Consider the following 14,113-nt stretch of genomic DNA (forward strand, 5'->3'; position numbering starts at 1 on the left):
TTGAAATTGTTGATACCACATCCACGGCGAAAGGGATATCCAACATGAGCTCCATAAGCCATTCGACCTCTTTGATGTTGCTGCTAGAGCTAAAAATTCCACTTCTATAGTTGAGTGTGATATACAAGTTTTCTTCTTGGAGCCCCATGAGATAGCACCTCCTCCAAGAGTAAACACCCATCCGATGGTGGAGAGATTATCTCCCACTCCCGATATCCAACTAGTGTTGGAATATCAACTAGCATTGGAATATCCTTCAAGTATCCTTGGAAAATTTGAATAGTGAAGACCATATTCTTTAGTACTCTTAAGGTATCCAAGAATCCTCTCAATAGCCTTCCAATGCTTGATATTTGAATTGCTAGAAAACCTACTAAGTTTACTAACCACATATGCAATGTTCGCTATTGTGCAATGAGCAGCGTACATTAGACTTCCTATTGCACTTGCATATTCTAATTGAGCCACCACTCTTTCATTCTTTTCAAACTTCATGTTTTAATCAAATGGTGTATTTGCCTCTTTGATTTTGAGATGACTACATTTGTCAAGCACTTTCTCAACATAGTGGGTTTGACTCAATACAAAACCCCCACTATTCCTTCTAACTTTGAAACCTAGAATGGAATCGACCTCTCCAAGGTCCTTCATCTTGAAGTTAGATAATAGAATCCTCTTTGTTTCTGTTATTCATCTCATGTCATTACTCAAAATCAACATATCATTTACATAAAGACACACGAATATGACATAGTCATCACAAGTCTTATAGTATAAGCACTTGTCTGTATTGTTGTATCTAAATCAATTTGAAACAATGGATTTATCAAACTTCTCATTCCATTGTTTTGTAGCTTGTTTGAAACAATATAATTATTTGACCCTTCTACACTCTTTATGTTCATTTCCTTGAAGAACAAAACCCTTCGGTTGTTACATATAGACCTCATCCTCGAGATTCTCATTTAGGAATGTTGTTTTGACATCTATTTGGTGAACATAAAGGTTATTCATAAATGATAAGGAAAATAACAATTTGATATAATTAGTTCTTACTACTGGTGCATATGTGTCAAAGTAATTTATTCCCTTTTTTTAATTCTGTCGCTACTAATCTAGCCTTAATGGTTTGTATGGTGCCATTAGTATGGTATTTCCTTCTAAATACCCATTTGCACCCAATTGGTTTAGACCCCTTTGGAAGGTCAACTAATTTCCAAGTGTTGTTAAACATAATTGAATCCATTTCATCATTAATTGCCTCCTTCCAAAAAGTGGACTCTCTTGACAACATAGTTTCTTTGAAAGTTTTGGGATCATCTTCTATTTGAAGTACTATTGGATATTCCCAAGTGACTTCCTTCTTGTTACCTTCTATAAGGTATAGTGTCTGTATTTGAGAACACTTCTCACTTGATCCCAAATCTTTGAGCCTTTGGCTCCTTTTAGGCAATTAAGGTTGCTTACCAACCATTTTAGGAGTCTCTTCTAGAGGCTCTCTAATTTGAGTTGGCTCTATTAACTTGTTGTCATCGCATGAAATGTTTTAAAAAAACTCAACCTATTTTGATTCAATTATCACATTAGACTCAAAGTCTAATAATCTATAAGCTTTGTTATTTAAGGCATAACCCACAAATGCACATCTTATAGCCCTTGGACTCAACTTCATCCTTTTAGGATATGTGTTCTTGCAATAAGCAAGATACCCCCCACACTTTAAGATAACCAATGTTTGGTTTCTTTCCTTTACATAACTCATATGGAGAGATATTGTTTTTCTTCATGGGAATACGATTCAATATATGACAATCGGATAGCAAGGCTTCATCCCACAAACAAGAACTCAATTTTGAATGTAATAGCATAACAATAATCATCTTAAGAAATATTCTATTTTCCTTTCTGCTATACCATTATTTGTGGAGTATAAGGAGCCGTACATTCATGTATTATTCCATGTTCTTCACAAAACAAGTTGAAATCATTTGAAAAATATTCACCACACCTATAACTTCAAAGCACTTTAATTTTCCTTTCTAATTGATTTTCAACTTTCGCTTTATATGCTTTAAACACATTAAATGCTTCATCTTTATTCTTAAGAAAATATACATATGTGAACCTATAGCAATCATCTATGAAAGTAATAAAATATCTGCCTCGTCCTCTAGTCAACATTCCATTTAGTTCACATAAATCACCATGTATAAAATCTAACAACTTAGAATTTCTTTCAACACTTGGAAAATGTTTCTTTACCATTTTAGATTTAATACATAGTTCACATTTAATACATGTTTCTTTGCCCTTGTTAGAAGGATTAGCCACAACATTGGCCTTTGAAGTCTCTCCACTAGACTCCTCCGGTTCTTACCTCTAGAACTAGATTCCTTCTCAATCCTTAAGTGTTTGAGAATTTCCTCCAAGAAAATCTCCTCATTCTTATGAAGGATTCTCTTCCTATAGCTCCTTCAAAATGGAGGCAACTTTGCTATTATAGCACAAATAAGGAATTGCTCGGGTAACATAATATTGAGGGTAGATAAATTGTTTACAATAATTTGTAACTCATGTATTTTGGGTTGAAGGAGTTTCATATCATAAAACTTAAATTCCATACATTAAGTAATAAATAATTTCTTTGTACCTTCTTCTTCCGCATTGTACTTTTTTTCCAATGCTTCCCAAATCTCCTTGGCGGTCTTGGTGTTGGTGTAATGATCATGCAATTGGGCTGATAGCGCATTGTGAATGTGAGCCCGACAAATCAATTTGTCTTTTTCGTGCTTCTTCTTTTCTTTGATGACTTTTTGGGTGTCATCTTTCATGGAGGGTTCCCTGGCCTTAAGGTCTTTATCCAAGACATGGAAGACCTTGACAGTAGAAAGTACGAACCTAATATTGTCTTGCCAACGAACAAAGTTGTACCATCAAAATGATCCAACCTAACGAAATCTGGAGTCATGACATTCAAAGTGGAAAATGAACTAGATTCTTCCATGATGTAGTATCTCAGATGGTAGAGAATTAGAATGTTAGGGGAGAGTAAGATTACACCACCAAACAATAAAAATCCACACTAAAATATCATTGAAGAAAACCAAGAAAATTGAGTTTAGATGATGCAAACCCTTGTAGTGGATCAAAGTTCTTCAATCTTCTTGAAGCTTCAAAACCCTTGTTGAACTACCACTTTGAACTTCTTCTTTCGTATGCAAAAGCACAACCAAAGGCTTATACACGAGGTGTATCATTGTTATAATTCTCTATTTCCTAGCCCTCCATTGATGCTTGAGGCTTTTACTAAGAGGAAATGAGAATTGGAACTGAACAAGCCTTAAACTCACAAACCAAAGCACTTTCTTATGAGTTTCTTGGAGAAAAACTTGGGATTCTTGAAAGCTAGAGAGAGAGAGGATAGAGAGAGATTTGAGAGAGTGATCAAGTCTTCAAAAGCTCTATGAGAAACCTTTTATAGTGTAGGCACTGTCATTAGGTCTAACCAATAGGATTAGTGCCTCAAAACTCATCATTTGGAGGCACTAATCCTATTGGTTACCTTCAACACCTTGGCTAGTCGCAGGCCAGCCAGGAGTACTTCATATTCTACTTCATTGCTGAAAGCTTCAAATCCAAATCTTATTGCGCAATACATCTTGTGACCCCCAGGTCCCATCATTACTATGCCAGCTCCCTCATTCGTTGGACACTCTGTCCACATGGAGGCTCCATTCTTTAGGTTACTTTTCTTTTCCTTCATAAGTCGGTTCATTTTCTTTTATTTCTCCCTCTTCATGGGGTCGGTAGGGAAACTCAACTATAAAGTTTGCAAGTACCTGCTTGTTGATTGAGATTCTTGGGGTATAAGTGATGTTGAACAGACTTAATTCAATCAACCATTTTAGCAATCTTCCTGAAGTCTCTAGTTTACGCAAGATTTGATGCAAAGGGGTGTTGGTTAGCACTTCAATAGCATGAGCGTGAAAAATAGGGCCTTAGCTTTCGCGAGGCCACCACCAAAGCATATGCTAATTTTTCTATTTCTGAGTACCATGTTTCTGCATTTACCAACCACTTGTTGACATATTATACGGGTTGTTGGTGCTTCTTTTCCCCTTTGACTAGGGGGACGCTAATGGCGTGCTCCGACACTGCTAAGTATAGGTACGACCTTTCCCCTTTTTTGGGCTTAGCTAGAAAGGGTGGTTTTCCGAGGTGTTCTTTTAGCTTAGCAAAGGCTTCGTGACAATCTTCATCCCAAGCGAACTTTTTGCTCCCTTTTAGGATGTTGAAGAAGGGGAGACACTTGTCGGTGGATCTGGAAATGAACCTGTTGAGTGCTGCTACCCTCCTTGTTAAGCATTGCAACTCCTTTTTGTTTCTTGGTGGGCTCATTTCCAATAATACTCTGATTTTATCAGGATTGGTCTCAATACCCCAAGAATTTATCATAAAACCAAGGAACTTCCCCGACGAAACTCCAAAGGTGCACTTGAGCGGGTTCAACTACATTCTGAATCTTCGGAGGGTGCCAAACATTTCACCAAGGTCATTTGTGAGCTCTTTTTCTTTCTTAGTCTTTACCAACATATCATCCACATATACTTCTGCATTTTTTCCTATGTGATTTGCAAACATTTTGTTTACAAACCTTTGATAAGTAGTGCTTGCATTCTTTAACCCAAAAGGCATCACCTTATAGCAAAAGAGCTCCTTGTCCGTTACAAACGAAGTATGCTCTTAATCAGTTGGGTTCATGGGTATTTGGTTGCCTAGAATAGGTGTCCATGAAGCTGAGTAGCTCATTCCCAGTCGTTGCATCTACTATCTGATCTATCCTAGGACGCGGGAAGCTATCCTTGGGGCAGGCAATATTGAGGTTAGTAAAATCCACGCAATTCCTCCACTTCTCATTGGGCTTTGGGACTAGGACTAAGTTAGATACCCATACTGGGTAGAATGCTTCTCGGATAAATCCATTTTCCTTCAACTTGTCAACTTCTTCTTTCAGGGCTGTGTATCTCTCCGGTTCTAGCGCCCCCCTTTTCTGCCTCAAAGGTCTTGCTTTTGGGTCGATGTTCAAGTGATGACACATGACTGATGGATCTATCCCCACCATGTCCTAATGACTCTAGGAGAACACGTCATAATTATCTTTTAGAAATTCTACCAAGTTTTCTTTTATGTTATCCTGAAGGTTTTTCCTACCTTCAGCTTCCTTAACGGCTCATTCATAACTGTGACTTCTTCCAATTCCTCTACTGGCTCGACCTTGGGTACCTCTGCGACCCGAGGGTCTAATTCATGTGGATTTGCACTTCCATGCACTGCCATCGCCATGGGTACTGGAAGTTTCATGACTGTGCGAAGGGACATTTATAAAATTCCCTCGCTTCCTTCTATTCCCCTTTCATGCTCACTATCCCTCTAGGAGTCAGAAAGTTTATGGCCAAGTGGTATACTGGGGTTAGTGCCTTAAAGTCTCTTAGGAAGGGTCTCCCTAATACCGCATTGAAGGCTGAGGCACAGTCTACCATGACAAAGTTTGTCATTACGGTGGTTTGTTTGGGTTGCTCTCCCACGGTGAGGGATAACTCGATTGTTCCTAGGGGCTGTATTGAGTCTCCTGTAAACCCATACAGAGAGGTATTGTAGGGCTTTAGGTTCCTGATGCTTAGTGCCATCTTCTCTAAGGCTAGGCAATATAGGATTTCTACGGAGCTCCCATTGTCTACTAGGACCCGATGCATTCTCATGTTAGCCACATGTACAGTCACTACCAAGGGGGCTTTATGCGGAAAATGCACACCCCGTGCATCTTCTTCATTGAAGGTTATTGAGTTGTTTTCTCCCTTAAAGTTTTTTGGGGGTCGTTTCTCCAAGCTTAAGAAGAATTGAGGTGGACTTCTTCGGGCTTCCTTGGCGTATTTATCTCGCCCCTTCCTCGATTCGTCTTCGAACCCTGGCCCTCCAAAGATGGTCCTAACCTCTCCTTGCGCATCTGGGGCTATATCTCTGGCCCGTGGTGAGGTTGGTCCATCTTCTTGTCTTTGATTTTCTCTACGGATGTATCTACCCAAGTGTCCTCTGCGCATTAGTTCTTTGATTTCTACCTTTAAATGAATGCATTTCGCCGTGATATGGCTAATGTCTTTATGATATTGACAATAATTACTGGGGTCTCTTTTCAATCGAAGTTTCTTCATTGGTGGGGTCTCCTGAAGGGACCTGATTCTCATTCGTGACGAGGATATGTTCCCTAGTATGTGTTAGGTTAGTATAAAAGGTATATGAGGTCTATTTGTGTTCACCTACATGTAGGGGTTTTCGAGGATGATCATCCATCGATCCTTCATAGGCCTTCTTTTTCTTTTTGCTATTTAGACCTTCACGGATTGAGGGTTTTAGGGACAACTCGATCTTTCCAGCCTTGAGACTCTCGTGAACATCCTCAACACGTATGTATTTTTGTGCCGGTTCATAGAAATTTTCTAACTCAGCGGCCTCTCTCTTTAGCATGTTATCCCACAACTTACTATCCAGGGCACACTACGGTTGTAATTGCCATTTTTAACTCCCCTCAGGTCAGGCTTTTTTACTTTGGCTGCCTCCATATTGAACCTATGGATATAGCTCTTTAGGCTTTCATCTTCTCCTTGTTTTACGTTTGCAAAAACTTGATCGGTAAAATATTATGTGCAAGTATACACAAGCAATTCAAGTAATAAAATGGTAAGTAAAGTATTGTTCCCACAAGGACTATCAACCAATTACAAATAATTTCTTTTAAATTTATATTTGGCTGTCGAAAATAGAGTGACTTTTAAACTAAGACTTAAAATTGAAATAAACTTTGCAATAATAAAGATTGATTCAAGAATTTAAGAACCTAGGGTATTAACTTTATCAACTTTTCAACCTGTTAATCTTACTAATCACCGCATATAATTCTTCAATTTCTATCCTAATAATGGGTTAACTAAAACAATCCTAATTCGTTTTCAAGAAAAAAAGATCTCAACCTATATGCAAACTTTCTACATATCTGTGATAAGTTTTAACATATAGCAGGCATGAAGCATAGAAACCCTAAACGCTACACAAACCCTATAGGTACTATCGTCCTATATGCAATTTATGTCTATATGATTATAGAATATTCAACTCTCCCCTCTCGGATCTGGAATCAAAATCATAAATCATGTAAATAGTGATCAATTATCCACACGCATTAAGCACAAATCATATAGATAAAGGATATAAGAAGAAGAAATTATGTAAACTTCATAGAAAATTAACAAATATCCAAGTGACTACATTAAACCCTAGAGAAAAATATTTAGTTCATGACAAATAAAGCTAACACCATAAAAATAAATGTTATCATCTTTAACATCCAAAACTTGAAAAGAAACTAAAGAAGAAAAATGCAGAAAATAAGCTTAGCCATCAAGAACTCTCTGAAATTTGTCATTAAAACCCATAATCCATCTCTTAATTTATAATGTTTTAAACCTAAATGAGATATTTTTTTCTCTTTAGGGAGGCGCGTTGTGGCCTTTGCATTTCCATGTCACGACCCGTGTCTTCAAAATGCCTAGGAGATTTGTGCCTCCGTCTTCAAGCACCGCGACCCTTAGGGAACCATGCCGCGGCCCGTGTGAAATCCCAGTTTTTCTTTGCTCTCTGCCACTCATCATGCCACAACCCTAAAGGGCATGATGCGACATTAATTTCTGCCAGATTTTGGTAGTTTCTGACTTTGCTTGAGTCGCGACCCTTAAGCCCATGCTGCGACTCTAATTCTATTTTTTTTTTCAAAACTTGACCATTTTAAGTCCGGCCTTCATCAAAACTTCTTCTAACTTCTCCTTGAAACCAACTTGACTCGAACTACCACCAAAAGTTCCATTTTTCAACCATTTCTTCTTTTTTCCGTGTTTAGCTCATAATTCATAACACCATCCTACAACAGAGAAAAACACGAGCGTAATTGTGCATAAAACAAACATAAAGACTCAAGATTACCACAAAAACACATCCTAAAATGACACTAAAATGGAGTTATCAAACTCCCCCAATTTCACTCTTTGTTCGCCCTCGAACATAGGACATAAACTCACATGACAAAACTCAGAACCTAATAAATACACTTGAATCAAGCCGACAACAATAATTCACACCTCAAGATATGATGACTAACACACTTATATAATCTTCAAGAAAATAAACTTATAATCCAGAATTTTAGTCAAAACATTCTTCAAATTCACTTAAGTCCAAAAAAAATAAAAGCTCTCAAAATCATGATTAATAAATAAAATGCATTCGAATCAATTCATGCTCACCAAGTTTTTTTTTCATTACAATAAATTAATATCATTATCCCATAAGCTTGTTATACTTACTAATCTACACTAATGTAGAAAACACATGCTTAGAATTCAATAGGACTTTCACAACTTATAATTGAAGGCATAGGTAAAGGTAGATGAAAAAGTCATTTAGGCTCAAAATGTACCATAAGCACTCAACCAAACAATTCAAACTTTATCCACTCAAAAACCCAAAAACCAATCCCAAATTTCCCAATATTTCTTATTTTGAGAGAGAATTCATAAACTAATTTTTTTTTTCAATTTCATTTTTTTTGAATGATGCTACAATCCCCCAAACTTATTTATTTGTATTTTCAATTGGAGTGTAGTTCATATTAAATATACTTTTTCTTTCTTTCTCTCTCATTTTTCTTCTTCTTCTATTGACACAAATTTCCAAATATAAACCCCATTACAAACATTCCCCCAATCACTTTTCATATGCTCATGGTATATCAAAGGGAAGGAAAAATAACAAAGTTTAAAATAAGCTCAAAATAGGTGTCAACCAAAAAGAATCAAATTAGGCTCAAAATTGGGTAACCAAGGATTCAATAAATCAAGGTTGGCTTGAAAGGCACAAACGTTCCAAAGAATTGCCTAAATCATTTTCCTAAGCATGCATCATCTAGGATTTCGTCTCAAATAGCAAGCAAACAATTTGTAGAATAACAACATTTTCATAATTTATTTTTTAGTTTCAAAATTCAGCAAGCATAAAAAAAATGTTCAATTACACAAAATTTATTAAAAATCACGATTAAGCTCTCAATTAATTAAGTGGACCCAAGTAAAAATGGAAAGAAATATTCAACCAAGCACACATATTTTTATAGCTTCATTCCCATTCAATTAATACAACACATCATTCAATCATATTATCATTGGCTAATCATTGTCAAATTGATTCAACTAACACTTTAAACACCCTAGACAAAGCATAACAAACACAAAACAACATGAATAACAAAATAACATAATATATATAAAACAATAAATCCCTTCCCCCAAACATAACCTAAACATTGTCCCAAATGTTTATATAAAAGCTAAGGAAAAGAAACCTTACCTGACACCTCAAACTGCTTAACATAATACGGATTGAGATGGTAAATCGAAAATGGGGAATTTTTTTTTTGGGTTATCCCATAGTTCATTCTGTCGGAGCCCAAAGTAGTTCTGACCCTCAAATTAGTCTCATATTTAATATCAAATAAAAATAAATACTCAAAATACTAAAATTAAAATGTTCATAATCCAAAACTTAAAATAAAACTAAAAAAAAGGCAAATAAAAGATTGGAATGCCTCCAAATGTGTTGTCATTAACGTCATTTAGCCAGACGCTTGTTTTCTTTCATATTCAACTTGGATCAAGTCTACCCCTCACATCCTTGAGAGCCATAGTGTCATGAGTTGGCCCTTGTTTCTTGTTATTATAAATTGGTGGAACTTTACCCTGCTCGTGTAACATTTGAATCATCTCACTAAAGAACTTTTTTAAATGATGACGCACTTTTCGCATTCCACTTTTAACTATGGATCTTTGCTTAGAGACTTCCAACTTGTTCTCTCCTCGTTTTGCCACTTCAACTCTACAACAAGTTGGAATTTCCGTTGTTGTAAAAACATTAAATATTACCTCCTCTTTTTGCACTCACAGCTTCAATTCACCCTTTTGTACATCGAATAAAGCCCTACCAGTAGCCAAGAATGGCCTTCCAAGTATTATTGGAATATTGTCATCTTCCTTCATATCAAGAATGATAAACTCTGAAGGAAAGATGAATTTGTTCACTTTCACCAATACATCCTCAATCACTCCACGATGTTTGACTAATCGATCTACCATTTCCAAAGACACGGTAGTAGGCCGAGCTTCTCCCAAATTCAACTTCTGAAAGATTGATAGAGGCATTAGATTCACACTGGCCCCTAAATCACATAAAGCCTTTGTCACCACTGAGCCCCCTATAGAGCATGGGATATTGAAACTACCAAGATCTTTACACTTGGGTGGTAGTTTCTTTTGAATTATCGCACTGCACTCCTTAGTAAGTGTCACTGTCTCATAGTCCCCTAGCTTCTTTTTCTTTGAAAAAATTACTTTCATAAACTTCACATAACTTGGAATTTGTTCAAGTGCCTCAACAAATGGGATATAGATGTGTAGCTTTCGAAAGATATCCAAAAATTTAGAAAACTACTTGTCAAGCTTATTTTTTTGAAGCCTCTGAGTATATGGGATCTTTATATGGTGATCTATGCTTATTTCTGGCTCCTTCTCTAAGTTCTCAGTAACATTTGACCCACTCACTTCTTTCTCCTTATCAACCACTTTTGGCTCTTTTAACTCCTTTCCACTCCTCAAGGATATTGCATTGCATTACTCTTTTGGGTTTACCTCAGTAGTGCTTGGTAAGTTCCCTTGAGCACGGTTTGTCATCAAAGTAGCCAACTGCCCCATTTGAGTCTCCAAACTCCTTATAGATGCCCTGGTTTCGGTCATGAACAAGTTCAGTACATCAAACTGTGTGTCAGGTTGTTTCATATGTGTTGGCTAATGTGGTGGTGGCTGTGGAGGTGGGTATTGTTGTTGACTTTTAGGGAAAGGCTGTTGTGCAGCTGAATTATTTTTCCATGGGAAGTTAGGATGATTCCTCCACCCTTGGTTATATGACATTGAAAAGGGGTTGTTGGTTGGTCTTTGAAAATTTTCTATAGCTTGGACTTGTTCCATAGGTATATTATTCATATCCATGGCAGGACACTGATTTAATATATGAGCACTCCCACATGCCCCACATAAACTTTGAACTTGCATGGTTTGGGCTGACATGTTGCTCTGTTGTAACTATTTCGTTAAAATGACCACTTGAGTTGTAAGCATTAAGATGGCATCTAATTCGATCATACCAGCTACCTTCTTTGTATTTTCCCTCTTTGTAAGCCATTGGAAATTATTCATAGCCAACTCCTTTAGTAGATCATAAGCTTCGTTGACACTCTTGCTCATAAATGCCTCCCCTAATGCTGCATCTATGATAGTGCGAGTAGTATCGCCTAATCCATTGTAAAAATTATAGACTAACATCCATTTTTCAATCCCGTGATGAGGGCACTTTCTTAACAACTCTTTAAATCTCTCCCATGTGTCATACAATGACTCTTTCTCCATCTGACAAAAATTATTAATCTCACCTCTCAAACGTGCAGCCTTGGATGGAGGAAAGAATTTTGCAAGGAACTTTTGAGCTCCTCCTCCCATGTGGTAATGGAGTTAGCCTGTAGGGAAATCAACCAACTCTTTGCTCTGTCCCTTAGTGAAAATGGAAACAACCTCAACCTTATTGTGTTATCGCTCACCCCATTCATCTTAAAAGTCACACAAAGCTCTAAGAAATTAGCTATGTGTAAGTTAGGGTCCTCTGTAGGCAAGCCTCCAAACTGAATAGTAGATTGGACAATTTGCAGAATTGCTGGTTTAATCTAAAAATTGTTAGTGGCAACTGTGGGATGTCTGATGCATGAATGCACTCCTGTAATAGTTGGGAGTACATAATCTCTTAAACTTCTAGCCCCTTGTTCAGCAGGAACCTCAGTAGCCACTGCCCCTTCGACATTATTGGCATCATTATTTACTTCATTCCCTTGGTTTGCAGCCATCCTTGCCTCCAACTTCTTATTCTTTCGATTTTGTCTACTAGTTCTCTCAATCTCAGGATTCACCGGTAATATCTCAGCTGTTTTACCTCGTCGCATAAACCAAAACTACTTGTTGATCCTGAAATTGAGAAACAAGTAGAGAAACACGTCAGAAGTTTTTTTTTAAAAAAAAAGCTATAGTAGAACAAGAATCAATTATATTTGATATTGATTAAATAGTCTCTAGCAACGACGCCAAAAACTTGATCGGTAAAATATTATGTGCAAGTATACACAATCGATTCAAGTAATAAAACAACAAGTAAAGTATCATTCCCACAAGGACTATTAATCAATTACCAATAATTGCTTTTAAATTTCTATTTGACTGTCGAAAATAGAGTGATTTTTAAACCAATACTTAAAATTGAAATAAACTTTGCAATAATAAAGATTGATTCAAGAATTTAAAATCCTAGGGTATTAACTTTATCAACTTTTCAACTTGTTAATCTTACTAATCACCGAATATAATTCTTCAATTTCTATCCTAATAGCGAGTTAACTAAAATAATCCTAATTAATTTTCAAGATAAAAAGATCTTAAACTATATGCAAACTTTCTACATATCTATGATAAGTTTTAACATATAGCAGGCATGAAGCATATAAACCCTAAATGCTACACAAACCCTATAGGTACTATCGTCCTATATGCAATTTATGTCTATATGATTATAGAATATTCAACTCTCCCCTCTCAGAACTCGAATCAAAATCATAAATCATGTAAATAGTGATCAATTATCCACACGCATTAAGCACAAATCATATAGATAAAGGATAGAAGAAGAAATTATATAAACTTCATAGAAAATTAACAAATATCCAAGTGACTACATTAAACCCTAGAAAAATATATTTAGTTCATGAAAAATAAAGCTAACTCCATAAAAATTAATGTTATCATCTTCAACATCCAAAACTTGAAAAGAAATTAAAGAAGAAAAATGCAGAAAATAAGCTTAGTCGTCAAGAACTCTGTGAAATTTGTCATTAAGAACCATAATCCATCTCTTAATTTATAATGTTTTAAACCTAAATAAGATATTTTTTTTCTCTTCAGGGAGGCGCGCCGCGGCCATTGCATTTCCATGTCGCGGCCCGTGTCTTCAAAATGACCAGGAGATTTGCGCCTCCGTCTTCAAGCATCGCGGCCCTTAGGGGACCATGCCGCGACCCGTGTGAAAACCCAGTTTTTCTTTACTTTCTGCCACTCATCATGCAATGGCCCTAAAGGGCATTCCGTAACATTAATTCCTGCCAGATTTTGGTAGTTTCTGACTTTGCTAAAGTCACGGCCTTTAAGCCCATGTCGCGACGCTAATTCTATTTTTTTTTTCAAAACATGACCATTTTAAGTCCGACCTTCATCGAAACTTCATCAAAAAGTCTTCTAACTCCTCCTTGATGCCAATTTGACTCGAACAATCATCAAAAGTTCCATTTTCCCACCATTTCTTCTTCTTTCCGTGTTTAGCTCATAATTCATAACATCATCCAACCACAAAGAAAAACACGAGCGTAATCTTGCAAAAAAAAAAAAAACATAAAGACACAAGATTACCACAGAAACACATCTTAAAAGGACACTAAAATGGAGTTATAAACGTTAGAGAGGCTGGTGCCTGGCATGGTGTAATCATGCACATCGTGATGTTGCTGAATAATTTCGTCATAAAATTGTTGCCAAGACCTGATGGACCTTGGCCTGAGTCTCTTGAACCACTTGTACACATGTCCCTTTAACGTGAAAACTTGACACTTATACTTCCCAAAAACGACGCCAAACTGTTGATGGTAAGAACTCATCAACTAAGTTAGATCAAGAACTTTGTGAGTTATAAAAGGATCGAACTTAAATCAACTGAACTTCAAGCAAACTTTTGGATAGTTTCAAGAACATAAAACGTAAATGTTAGAATTTTAGAATTGAAAATAGAGAGAATGTAGAATGTGTGTTTTCATTATCAATGGTTGATTACAAAACTCCCAATATTCGACCCCCTTCTCAGGTGAGGGGATGTC

The 14,113-nt window shown here is 36.6% G+C and overlaps 1 non-coding gene across 1 annotated transcript; it reads left to right on the forward strand.

The window, feature by feature from the left end:
- The first annotated feature begins 11,484 nt into the window (after positions 1-11,484).
- LOC133792885 (small nucleolar RNA R71) lies at positions 11,485-11,592 on the forward strand. Its single transcript, XR_009874356.1, has one exon. It is a non-coding gene; the product is annotated as a small nucleolar RNA R71 (small nucleolar RNA).
- The last annotated feature ends 2,521 nt before the right edge of the window (positions 11,593-14,113 follow it).

Source organism: Humulus lupulus, chromosome 7, assembly GCF_963169125.1.
Source record: "Humulus lupulus chromosome 7, drHumLupu1.1, whole genome shotgun sequence".
In the NCBI taxonomy this organism is placed as follows: Eukaryota; Viridiplantae; Streptophyta; class Magnoliopsida; order Rosales; family Cannabaceae; genus Humulus; species Humulus lupulus.